We start from the raw sequence: 13,787 nt of genomic DNA, 5'->3' as shown, positions 1-13,787 counted from the left end.
TGTTTGTATATTTGAAGACTAAAATCAGCTGTGAAGAACATTTTCCTTTGTTTTCTTCTTTTCAGAGGTTTTTGAAAAACAGATAAAATGAATCAGTGGATGTGCCAGAATATGGAGAGAATCTTTATCGACTACAAACTTGTGACTTGTGAAATTTCCCAAAGCAAAACTCTGTCCATGTGACTCAAACCAGTAAATGTCTGGTTTCAGCTAATTTAACCTTTGGGCTGATGAATGAACAACTACCTGCTGCATAATCAGACTCATCACTACATTATTCACTGCACAAGCAGCTGCACACTGGTTCACACCTGAGAGAATAACGTCTGTCACTGTTCAGTTAGAAGAGCAAAGAAGAAGCAGGTGGTAGAAGAAAAACTGATGAGAGGAGGAAACGGAGGAGGGTGAGAAAAGATGAATAATTACTGAACCTGCAACATCAACAGACGCCTGTCAGTGCCAAAGAAATTATTCTTATCAAGAAAGGCAGCGATAAAAGCAACTAGCCTCATCTTCATGTTCCAGATGCTCACACAGTTTTTGAAAAGTAAAGTAAACCAGATGAAAATAAATCATTCATGATTTGACTCAAGATGAAGAAAACATATCTCTTTACCTGGATGCATGAAATAAATGTAATAATACAGTGATGGTTCAGAACGGTTTCAGTAAAATATTACAGATCTTATTTAAAGCTCTGTTACTCTGTCACAGCAGACAGCAGGACAATGACAGTGAGAAGACTAAAGGAGACATGGAGCTTTGTCCTGGTTTGAAGGACAGAAGACGGAGGGCAGTGTTTGTGGGGCTGCTCTGTCTGGGGAGACTGGTGGAGAAGAGACTGAGGTCCAAACTCTGACAGGACACAAGAGAGCAGCTCCAGCCCTCTGACAGAAGACAGGCTGGGAGGGAGGACAGCTGTCCAGCTGTGGATCAGCTACTGGACAATGACGGGACACACACCATCCCTCTGGCTGTCCCACAGAACAAACCCTGACTTCACATCAGGTGAGGATGTGTCCTTCGTTTAAACTGAGGACTACAGGAAAAGTATAAGCTTCATTTGTTCAGAGGCTGTTTCCAGTTATTGGAATTTTAAAATAAATAAATTGTTTGTGATCAGTTTGATCACAAACAAAACAGAAACAAATTCCCTTGGCAGAAGTAAAAACCAATCTCATTTCTATTATCAGCTGAATAAATGTTCATTTTCTCAGTTCACCATCTGCTGGGCTACAGAGTTGATCAGCTCAGCAGACGTGTTGTGATCTAATAGGATCAGACAGGTGGAGACATGAAGGATGAAAACAGCTCTGCTCCAATGAAGGAAGCAGAACTAGAAACAGGCAGAGACACCTGCTGTACTGATTTCATCAACACTAACAGAGAAACACAGAGATGGAGTGAAGTTTCATTCATGCATCTTAGTTTAATCTTTAAAGTTTATTCTGGACCATGGAAAATAAAAGCCCCAGAAAAAGCTAGTACTCCTGACATCGGGAATGAATTTTAAAATGACTCATGAGCTGATTTAAAAATCTCAAATGTTTTGATGTGCATTTAAAAATATAAAGTATGAGGGAAAACTGTTGAAAACTCACCACTTCAAGCTTCTCCTTCCTCCACCTGTTTCTCTCCCTCCTTTCATCTGTCTCTATGTAGACTCACTCCTTCCTGTACTGTCTCTCTGCATCTCCTTCATTTCACCTTCAGCTTTACTTTTCATGTCAGTATCATCCACATACAGAGACTATAGAAGCAAATGGGTCAGTTAGCAAAGACGAACACATCAAAGATAGATCACAAACTTTCTACATGCTCCTAAAGTCAGAAACACACTCAAGCACCAAAATTCTTGTTGTTTCTCAGGCAAACACATCCACACCCTCCTACAGACTGTCCACACTGCTGCTCTCTGTGTCTGTGAGATCACTCGTCACCACTTTGTTCCTCCAAATATAACAGTGATAATATTTGTGTCTGTGAAAGGACACATATACACACACTGTTACACATTCTCCACCTGCTTTGTGGTTGTGTGAGGAGTGTGTGAAGTGTGGAAGTGAACGTCACAATGACTGACTTCTCCTCTCTGCTTGGTTCCACTCAGCTGCCTGTCACTGACTCTTCAGAGCAAAGTGTTGGAGGTTAAAAATCTATTTACTGAAGCTGGAGCTTTTAACAGGCCACATTCGCATTCACATTCAAATTCGCAGGGGTCAGCACAGCAACACAGCCAGGTAAGTATGAGCTGCAGTTGTATATGTCAGCTTTTGCAGTCTGTCCACAAAGCCACTAGTCAAGTTGTCTCTTGGGAAGGAAAGCAAAGGCCCATGTGGTACACTTTTCTTGTCTCAAAGATGCCAGCATTCCCACCAAAGCCTAAAAATAAAGTATACCAGCGAATTTACTTTTCACCAACTCAAAAGGCTCAGCCATACGGCAAAGCCGGCCAAAAATAGCTTCAACTCATTGGTGTTCCACACCAAAGCCTAGAAATATAGCATACTAGAACAACATCTAGCACACATTTCTTCCACAAACAAGCAGCACAGACAGACAGGAGAGCTCACACTTCATTTTGTCATGGAAAGGCCACGCCCACTTCCCCAATTCCAATGGGAACACGGGTAATTGTCATGACTAAACACGCCACTCTGTAGCGTCCGCCAGAGAGCTTCTGCAGAGCAACACTGCCGCTTTGTGGACAGACTGCAAAAGCTGACATATAACTCCAAATCAACAAAGCCACTTCACAAAATGGAGAGTCTTCAACAGGTTAGCACATGGGCATTCCTGACACATTGTGTTTTCTTCTACACGCACGCATCAGGGGAGAGCGCGAACGCAGTCCCCCACTACCAGAAATTATGCAGTCGAGATTCCCACATTTGGGGAATTCGCAGGGGTCAGCACAGCCGGAGTGCAATGGCTGAGCCTCACCCTCAGAGAGCTTCTGCAGAGCAACACTGCCGCTTTGTGGACAGACTGCAAAAGTTGACATATAACTCTGAATCAACAAAGCCACCTCACAAGATGGAGATGAACCACACTAGTTTAGGGATGATATTTTTTGTTTATTTTGAATCAAAAATGGAGATAAAAGGCTTACAGCACCTAGTATTCCCAGGTGGTGTCCCATCCAAGTTCTAACCAGGCCCTACTCTACTTATCTTTCGAGATAAGGCGAGATCGGGCGTGCCCAGGGTGGTATGGCCGTAAGCAACACCAACCCATATAAAAAGTGTCTTTATACATGCTAAAACACCACTAATAAATCCAATGTTTAATAGGGACAATAATCATCTCAATTTCTCTACAAATCCAAGCACAAGAAGCAATCAAAAATCACCTTATCCACCTGAATTCTCTGACTATCCATCATCTGATAAAGGCTGTTACTGAGTCTGATCACTTATAGGTCCATTCCTGTCCAACATTGAGTAAGATGTAAGATGGAAATATTTAAAACAGCTACTTTTTGTGTGTGTGCCCAAACACTTTTGGGCTGAACATCGTGTTCTTGTGTGCTTAAATATCACATCAAGTTAACAAACAAATCATCTGAACAAAACATTTCACTAAATGAACTAAACACTGACATGCATACAGTTCAGCAGCTTTGAGGAGAAGAAGTGAATCAGTGTCTCAGTGTCCAGGTAAATGGGAGCTTCACCTTTTTGTCTCTGTGTCTTCTGTGAGCCAGTGGAGGAGTTTCTGTGGATGAAGATACTGAATGTTAGTTGGAACTTCTGCACAAATTATAGTACAATGTGACTCACAGAGAAATACATCAGATCAATGAAGCAGATGCATCATGAAGCAATAAAACTGTCAATTGAATCAATGTCAGTGTTTCAGTGTATAGTGTTTTTCTTGTCAGTGAGGTTGTGAATAATGTTCAGTGTTGGTGAAAGGTTTTTCATCTTTCAACAGTAGTTTTCAACATCAGATCTAAAATCTGCAGACTAACACCAAGGCCACAGCAGTCGTCTCTGCCTCTTTCCATGGTGCTGACTGAGAGGTTGTTAATGCTTCACTTCACAGTCCACATTGTTTGGAGTTGAGGAAAATCTACAGCAACAGGATTAAAAATAAAGTAGCAACTCTCATAAACCTTCAAATGATTCTAAACTAATTGTCTTCATCCTGTGTTGCAAATAATAATATGTGTGAACTTCATTATAGAGGCTAATGGGCTCATTATTGGCTAATTGCAGCAGGTTACTGCCATCAGCCTGGAGGCCACTTTATGCTACTTCCAACAGGATTTCAGCAGATATATTTACATGAATGTTGTACACACTCCATCTATCTGTTAGTAGTTGTGTACAGTTCAGCTGCTGCTGTCCTTGGTGCTGAATTCACCAACCCAGCTGAGTGGTCCTGAGTGAACAGTGAACACATGAATATCTCTTTGACCAAAAGCAGCTTCAGTTCCTGCAGACAGTCCCTATGAGGAGTAGTAGTTAGCTGAGTGGAGAAGCACTTTTATTTGTGGAGCATCTATCAAATCAGTCCAGAGTGAGTCCTCAGGGTCTAAAAGATCTCACAGCTTCTTCTCTCAGTCAACTCAGCCTCAGATTCACCAACATCAGCTTGACACACTGACGTCCAAAGGTTTGCTGGAGGACACAAACACTGTGGGCTGGAAATGAATTATGAAACAAGGATCTTAGTGAAGTTCTTTGTTCTTTTCTATCCTGTGACAGTGGAAATAAAAAGTTGTGTTGAGTAAATGTCCATCATTTACACTTTACTGTGTTGGACAATAAATAATAATAATGTTTCTTCTGTAGATGTTCTCACTGCAGCTCGAGGGAAGAATAAAAAGTAAAGAAACAGCTTCAGTGGCTCTGACAGAACTAAGTGGAATAAATCTGCTGTCACGCTTGTTTGCACACAGATAACTGGCTTTATCCAATGAGACCAACAAGACTGTCTTCACTTTGAACTCTGACATATACTGGAACACCACTGTATATATGGGACTAATGAGCTCCTGTAGATACACTAGAAGGATTTTAGACTGAAAAGACATATATATTTTTATAATACCATCATATATCAAAAGTGGAAAATATGCACTAATATTATTCACACAAATAATATATTTTTTCTTAATGTGCCAATTTTCCATATGAGCTGTCGTCTTCACCTTTTGTCCTCAGCTCATGATTTTAGAATTATAAAGGCAGATACTTGAGTCTGACTCATGTTGTTTCCTGCATTAATCAGCTCATCTTCTGTCTTAAGGAAAATAAACCTGCACACGTGTATTTAAACTGCACATGGTCAGTGTCAGTGAACATCACACAGCTTTAATATGTGATAAAAGAACTTTTTTTTCCTCTGGACATTAGACAGTGTCCACTGTGACTGTCCACCTGAGTATGAATGTTTAACGGTGCAGAGACAGAATAACACAGAGACAAACTGCTGGCTAAGATCCCATCAGAGACCAGTAAACACTTTGTGTTGCTTCCTCCTCCCATTCCTCTCCTCTTCACTGGCTTCACTTCACTCCATGTGACAAATCATGGTTGTGGTGCTGAATGAAATGAGTTGGACTTGTCCAGATTAGTCCTGCTGTCAGTCCTGAACCATGACACGCTGCTTAGCAACATATTGAGCACACACACACAGACAGAGGACTCACACAGACACAGTCTCTTCCTCTCTGGATAAAAGTTCTGGTAGGGGTCGCTAATATCCGTGTGAAAGCAGCAGAAGAAGCAGCGACACAGTCTCCAGCTCTTGTGTTCATCAGCAGCGTTCAGACTGGGATTTCTTCCTCCGCACGGCTTCATCTGTAGCGCTTTCTCTTCTGGAAATGAACCGCTGGACACGGAGCTTCGTCGGGAAGAGCGCGGAGCTTTTGCAGCTGATTAAAGGACACCATGCTTTACTTCTGGATACACACTGTGTGGATCCCCGCCGTCGCTTGCCTAAAGCTGCTTTGAAGTCCTCCATCAAGTATCATCATACATCACAGACCTGACCTACAATACATTGATGGAACTTCCTAAAATAACACACAGCACTCTCCACTTTGTGCTGTGACGTCCAGAACTGGAATATTTACAGTAAAGTCACAGATACTATTACACTCTGATCTTAATGACTCCTGGAGCTCCAGGTTCTCCTGTTGTTGGTCTGTGTCTGTGACTTCACCAGCAGTGGACTGACATTGGACCTCTAGCTGACTGTGTGAAACCCTATGGGAGAAAACCCACACAAAAAAAAAGAAAAAAGAGAAAAAGAAAACCCCACAAAGCAAGGACCGAGTTCATTTACCTATAGTGTTGCTACTGACTTCCTTCATTGACACTTGCAGTCCGTTTGAATATCTTTATTGCAACCTGAGGCCTGATTTCATGCCGTTCTCTGGTTCTTTGTTTATAAGCTCCTCAAGCACTACCTGGCTGCAGAACTGTTAAAGTATGGAATGCAGAATCAGAATAGATGCTTCAGGACTGCTTTAACAACACAGACTGGGAGGTGTTCAAAACTGCTGCCATGAGAGAGGACTCTACTGTGGACTTAGAGGAGAATGCTGCAGCAGTTACTGGTTACATCAGCACATGCACGGACAATATCATTCCCACAAAATGGATTAAAACCTACCCCAATAACAAACCCTGGATAAACTGTGAAGTGTGGTCCATGCTACGTGCTCGCTCTGCTGATTATGTCTCAGGCACTGCTGAGGAATACAAAAAGGCAAAATATGACCTTTGTAGATCCATCAGACATCAGACAAGAGACAGTACAGACTGAAGCTGGAGGATTACTGTAAGATGAGATTTATTTTATTTTTAATTTTCTCATGGGTATTGTTAGTTTATATTAATGTTGGACTATTTGGCGGAGTGATCCGGAGATGTGTGAGGTGCCACATCACTTGGTTAAGTTTTGTCCATGTTGCTACAGGGGGTCTTCTGGTTCTTCTCGTCCTCGTGCTTATTGACTACACCCACAGAAAAGCCTCCGGTTAAGAGCACAGGTCATGAGTGTAGCTAAGGGTATCAAAGATAACCCTTACACTGGTGGCAGCGGGTTTTGTGGACTGCTAAATTTTGACGGAGTTTGAGTTTTGCCGGGGATTAACAGCCGAACTGTGTGCGACGACGGCACTACTTGCCATGGACCGCTCCTGCTTCAAGCTAACGCTATGGCAGTGACTCGGTTACGGCAACAGGTGGATTAAAACGGATTTTTTGGGGGATATTAGGTCGTCATGATAACAACAACGGGAGCTATACGCGAGTAACAGAGACTGGCATAGTGGACATAACTTTTTCTCTGCTCTTTTTTGTGGATTTTCACGCGGCTTCATGGGGATGTGCTGCTTGTGAACTTTTCTACACGGACCTGCAGTGCGGTAAAGTTGTTTATATGTTAGCCTGGATGCAGCGACGACAAAGTGTACTAGCCTAGCTCACCAAAGCTAAGACCGTGAAATTACACATGCTCATTCTGAACTTTAACTACATTTTGAGAACCGTGACTAAGCCAATTTAACCGGTGGTCACTGTAAGGAAAAATAAATAAATAAATAAAATAAAATATGGCCAATCAAGATAACGTTTGGAACGAACTGCCATTCTCCCCCACCTCAAGTTATGCTATGCCACGATACTATAAAAAGGATTTTCCTCATGTTTTCATGGGAGATGGAAAAGAGGATTTTTCAAGATGGTGCAGACGTTTTAAAGTGGCTGTAGAGGCTACTCCTAATTATGATGAAGACAGCTTGGCTAAGCTACGACCTACACGCCTTGGTGGTGCTGCTTTTAGTTACTGGGATAGCCTATCTGATGCAACAAAATCTGACTACACTGCAGTGAAAGAAAGACTGAAAGTTGTTTTTGGACAGACTGCTTATCTGTCCACATTTCAAAGCTACATAAATGCACGCGCTCGCCTGCCTAGTGAGGGACATCCCATGATTTACTGCGCACTTCTTCCTCTTTCTCTTTCTCTCCTCAGACCCACTCTCAAATTTATTAGCCTTTATTACATGTCATTAACTCTGTGTCCTCTCTGTCCCGTAGTCCTGTGTTTGTTTCTCTCTGGTCTCTCTTTCTCTGTACCTTTCTGCAGGTGTCTCTGGCTCCGGAGCTGCATGTCCTGTGGTCCTGGCTCCACCCACCTGCTGCTGTTTATTGTTTACAATGATCTATTTCTAACATGTTTAATGTTCCATTCTGCTACAGATAAATATTAGATTAATATTCTCTGCAGACTGTAATGTAAATAATTACCAGTCATGACAGCTTTTTGCCTCTGTGCTCTGTTTTCTATCATAACTTTAATCTGCTGAGCACACATTATCCAATAACTGTTCACTAACTGTAATGTAAATGCGGACCCACATTGTCTGTATTATGCTGCATGTCCTTCTCCCCCTCTCCTCCATTCCTAGCTGTCCTATCTTCCTCCTTTTCCTCCTTTCACCCAGCCCGGCCATCGGCAGGAGGGTCCCCCATCTGAGCCAGGTTCTGCTCAAGGTTTCTTCCTGTTAAAAGGGAGTTTTTCTGGGCCTCTGTAAAGCGCTTTGAGACTTTTGATTGTGGAAGGCACTATATAAATAAAATTGAATTGAATTAAATAGAAAACATAAAGCTTCCACAAAAATACTGAGTGGAATTAGTTTTCTGTCTAAATGCAATTGCTGATTCAGAAACCATTTCATACACAAAATTAGTTTCAGTTCCATTTTTTAAAATTATTTTTTGATGTTTGAAGTCTCATTTCTGTTTGATTTCCTTTAGAAACCTGAAACAGTTATCATCACTGTTCTTCCCCTTTAACCCCATATGTTGTTCACTCAACCTGCCCATTTCAAACCTGCACTCAGATATGATTATTTCTGACTTCACAGCAAACCTGCTTCAGGACAGGAGAAGGGTCCTGCCGGGGAAGACTCAGGTAGGACAACAAAAAACCGCCACTGCTAGTCTGCAGGCAGTCAGTGCTAATATATCCACATCTATCACTGTCAAGAAATACTCAGTATATCTAGTTAAATTCACTGTCTGTTAACTATACCTGATCACATGGAATAAACTGTAGCTTAGTCACATGTAGTCTGGTTTGTGATGTCTTGCTTTTGCTGGCTTGTAGTTGTGATGTGTATGAAAACATTCTGAGTGTAGCATCTTCCCCTCCTACTCCCCACTGCAGGAGCTGAGGCTGAACACAAGACGTCTGATGAGGTACAGTTTCCTTCACTTCCATCACATTTTCTTGTTTCAGCCTGATACTAAAATCCTTTCAGGTCATTTTCCCCCTCATCAGTCTGAAAACAGAATTTTATGTTTAGAAATGTATTAAAAAGGAAAACCTGAGTTCAGCTAAATGTCTGTTAAATTCACTTGTTCTGTAATGTCTCCTACAGAAAGGCATGATGTTGATCACAGGACTTCCTGAGAGCAGCTGCTCAGAGAGTGACATCATCAAGCTGATCCAGCCCTTTGACACGCCCTCGGACCTCATCCTGGCAAAACAAATGGGAAAGGTTGGTGTGATCACACCAGGAGGAGAGGAGAAAACACCTGGACACCAGTAATACATGTAGCCATGCAAGCTGCTTCTGTCATAGCTTAAACTACTATCACAGGCTCAGTGGGACTGCTTTGTGGACAGTCTACACACTCAGTCTGTCCATAGATACTAGTTTCTGGATTGTTGACCTGTTACAAAGTTCATCTTCCTACAGCACCGTGTTAAAAACATCCTTATTGTGTGTTAGGTGCTTGTGTCAGTGGCAGACACGGAGATTGCTCAACAGATAGTGAAAGTCCACTCCTTCATCCCCACCAAGATTAAAGACTGTGAGCTGAAGATAATCCATGTCAAACAGTGCCTATTGACCTCAGCACACCGGTAAGGCCTCTCATCATTCACCCACATCCTTTACAGGACACTCATCATCTTTTTCTCCTCCTCTGCTCTAATCTTCTATATTAAATATCTTCCTTTTGTGTGCTTGCTTCTTTCATCTTGTGCTTAGTGCAGCATTTCTAGTTGTTAGTGAACCTTGAGCAGTAACTGCTGATTAACACTAAAAAACCTCTTTACACAGGTGGCTCTCTACAATCTGCTGATGGGATCAGTGGAGCCATTAGTGAGTATGTCTACCATTAGATATTTCTATGCACTTCATCTTATTTATTGCTTGATGTAACAAGGACAGTGCACGTTAATAAACTTTGCTGTAAATACATCAGGGACAAGTGTAGATGATCCAAATGTACATTTACACTAAGCTCTTTAAAGTAATAAACCTAAATCAGGCTGAAGGGTCTTACTGTCAAACTGCAGCAGTCAGTGTTCAGTTGTCCCTGTCCTACATTGTAGATGTAGATAAACAGGGACAGTCCTGTAAAATGTGACGTCTGCTGTAACTTTACAACTAGTTTTTTTTGGAAAGTACGTTAAAGTAAGGAAACAGTATTTTTCATGGGTAAAATAACAAGATGGCGGTGCACAGCGGTGCAGCGGCTTCTCAAGCTCCCGGGATTAAGCCTTATTTTTCCAACTTCGAGGTCGCTTTTAGCACTAGTTTAGTGCTAAATTTGCGTGTAAGGTACATCTCTACCGAACTTATGGTTTTACATGTTTGCAGGAGACTTTAACCACGTGAAACTGACGGACACTTTGCCCAGATTTTACCAGCATGTCACCATCCCCACATGTGGAGACAACATTCTGGATTGTGTGTACACTAACATTCAGGATGCATACAGAGCTCTTCCTCGCCCTCCTCTTGGCCTCTTCGACCACATCTCCATCCTGCTTACGCCAGCTTACCGCCCCCCCCCAAACCAGAAACCCTGGCTGAATGCTGAAGTCAGAGCTCTGCTGAAAGCTAGCGATGCTGCGTTCAGGGCAGGTGAGGCATCAGCGCTGAGAGTGGCGAGGAAAGAACTGACAGCAGGCATCTCCAGGGCCAAAGCCACATATGCTCAGAAAATTCAGGGTCACTTCACCTCCAACGACCCCCGGAGCATGTGGAAGGGCGTCAAGTGCATCACAAGCTACAACACCAGGGATGCACAATGCCCACTGGACCCCTCCCTGCCAGATGCACTCAACAGATTCTATGCCCGCTTGGAGGATCCTGACTCTCCCCCTCCTGCACCAGACTCACACCACCACCCGGTGACACACCCCTCAGTGTGACCACAGCTGAAGTGAGGAGAACCCTTACAGGAATTAACCTAAAGCTGCAGGCCCCAACAACATCCCTGGGTGGGTACTGAGGGACTGTGCTCATGAGTTGTCTGAGGTGCTGACAGACATTTTTAACACCTCACTGTCACTGGCATCTGTCCCCACCTGCTTAAAGACTGCCACAATTGTCCCCGTCCCCAAGTGCTCCACAGTGACAGGCCTCAATGACTACCGACCCATAGCTCTGACCCTTGTAGTCATGAAGTGCTTTGAGAGACTGGTCATGGGCCACATCAAAGACTCCATTGATGTCACTGTGGACCCCCACCAGTACGTCTACAGGAAGAACCGCTCCACTGATGACGCCATCTCATCAGTGGTCCACACAACCCTCAACCACCTGGAGAGCAGGAACTCGTACGTCCCTCTGCTCTTCCTGGACTTCTCATCAGCCTTCAATACCATCATCCCACAGACCCTGGTACAGAAGCTCTCCCTCCTCGGTCTCACACTGGGGAACTGGGTCCAGAACGATGCAGAGGGAGGGCCCTCCGCATCATGAAGGACTCCACCCATCCTGCACACAGTCTCTTCCAACCCCTCCCCTCAGGCAGGCGGTTGAGAAGCATCCGGAGCAGGACCACCAGGCTCAGGAACAGCTTCTTCCCTAGAGCTGTAAGGCTGCTGAACTCTAGCCCTGTAGACACGCCTCCTCACCCACTTACAACACTATCACTAAGTGCAATACTTTTCTTTGTACTACCACCACCTCCTACTTGCACATGTGTATTTAAGCACATGCTAATCTTGGTTTCCTTATCTTATCTTTATTTAAATGTTTATATTTGCCCTTATGTTTATATTTATATTTTTCACTCTTGCATCTTACATCTTGCTCTTGATGGCTTCAACTGGGACCTGAGTACTAATTTCGTACCATAACATGTAAATGTACTGGAATGACAATAACAGTTCCTTGATCCTTGTATAGTAATATTGCAGAAACCCTCATTTACTGATGGTAATGAATATGTCTTCTGTATATCTTCTGCTTTAGTCTTCTGTGTACCTTGGTCCAGTAATTATCCGCTGGCTAATCAGTGACTGTATGTCCTTTTGTGTCCTCCAGGAGAGTACTGTTCCAGTGGGCTGGAGCAGGCTCTTGGTGATCAGTAATGTCCCCAACATGCCCTCTGGCTCCTCTGAGCTCCAAAAACTGGTGCCACGCTTTGGTACCGTCATCAAGACCCTCGTGCTCAACAACATGGTGAGGGCTGTTTGTCTGTTTGGCTGTTTGTTTGACATGCTAATCCATGAGATCCTCAACCACCCCTGTCCTGAATATCCGTGTCCTCACACACAGCTCTGCCCTGGGCTGAAAATCCAAATCACATTTTCTCCAAATCACATCTTGCTCTTTATCTGTAAAGACATGTAACATGCTGTTGATGTGATGTTGTGCCTCTTCCTGCTTAGGTCATTTGTGAGATGGCGACTGCAGCCATGGCATTCTCTGTTTACAAACGCTTCCAGATGTTTCCGTGCATCATCCAGAACAACCCCCTGTTCTTCTCCCGCAAGCCGGACCCCAAGGCCAACACACAGACAGAAGTCATCACTGCATACCTTGAGTCGTCTGAGGTCGGTAATTGATTGGCAGTGCTTGCTCATTATTCAGTTAGACATATTTCTTATCTACTACTGGCATGATGTCCTGCAGCGTCAGCTCCATGTGCACGTGTTTGAAGTCGCACTGCTCAATAGCTCCTTGTGTCTGGTCATAGGATGCACCTGCTAACGGCAAAAGCAGCCAAACAGCAGCAGCTGCAGAGGTAGAGGAGGCTGTCCATATAGAGAAGTCTGAACCTCCTTTGGAGGAGGTGGAAAAAGATGCTTCTGGGACAGACCAGAAGATGAAGAGCACAGACAAGACGGCTGGTGAAGTCCAAGCTTTGGGAGAAAACGCCAGCAAAGACAGCATCAGAAGCCATGAGCCTAGCGCTGCTGTTTCCCACTCTTCAGCTGCACAAGACGCCAAAGCAGAAGCAGTCATGGATACAGACATGAGGGAAACATCTGCTGTCACAGAGACAGTAGGAGACAATAAAGGAGTCAATCCATCTGAAGCAGGAAAGGACAAGGCTGCAGGTGCCCAAGAGACAAAGGCATCTGTCTTCCATGGAGACGGCCATGCCAGAGCTACCTAAGGTAACATACAGTAGAAATGTGGCTCTGCGCTCATCAGCCTGTTGCTGGAGTTGGGTTGTTCTTCTGTGTAGCTCAGCCTGTTAGCTTTCATGTCTCTTTTTCATCTCTGTTTCACCAGGTCACTCAAGAAATGGTTAACACGTTGCTTGTGGAGTGCCCAACAAGAACCGGCAGCCATCCTAACAACGTAGCAGCTTCCACCTGTGGCGTGAAGGGGGAAACACAAACAGAGACAGAGCAGGACAAAAAGTCAGCAGAGGGGACAAAAGAGGCGGCCAAGAACCACACAGAGGAGGAGGTGAAGAAGCAGGAGAGGGAGAGGAAAGAGAGGGAAGCCAGAAAGGAGGTGAGGGAGAGAGAGAGGAAGGAGAGGGAAAGGAAGGCCTGGGAGAAGGAGG

General features: G+C 43.8%; 1 non-coding gene and 1 pseudogene across 1 annotated transcript; both read right to left on the bottom strand.

Moving 5' to 3' along the window:
* Nucleotides 1–2,830: 2,830 nt before the first annotated feature.
* LOC121192519 lies at nucleotides 2,831–2,987 on the bottom strand. The gene has a single exon (XR_005895198.1). It is a non-coding gene; the product is annotated as a U1 spliceosomal RNA (small nuclear RNA).
* Nucleotides 2,988–3,105: 118 nt separating this feature from the next.
* LOC121192513 lies at nucleotides 3,106–3,224 on the bottom strand (annotated as a pseudogene).
* Between the last annotated feature and the right edge of the window lie 10,563 nt (nucleotides 3,225–13,787).

This window comes from Toxotes jaculatrix, chromosome 13, assembly GCF_017976425.1.
Source record: "Toxotes jaculatrix isolate fToxJac2 chromosome 13, fToxJac2.pri, whole genome shotgun sequence".
In the NCBI taxonomy this organism is placed as follows: domain Eukaryota; kingdom Metazoa; phylum Chordata; class Actinopteri; family Toxotidae; genus Toxotes; species Toxotes jaculatrix.
The sequence above is the reverse complement of the archived record's forward strand: the minus strand, read 5'-3'. Positions and strand labels throughout refer to the sequence as shown.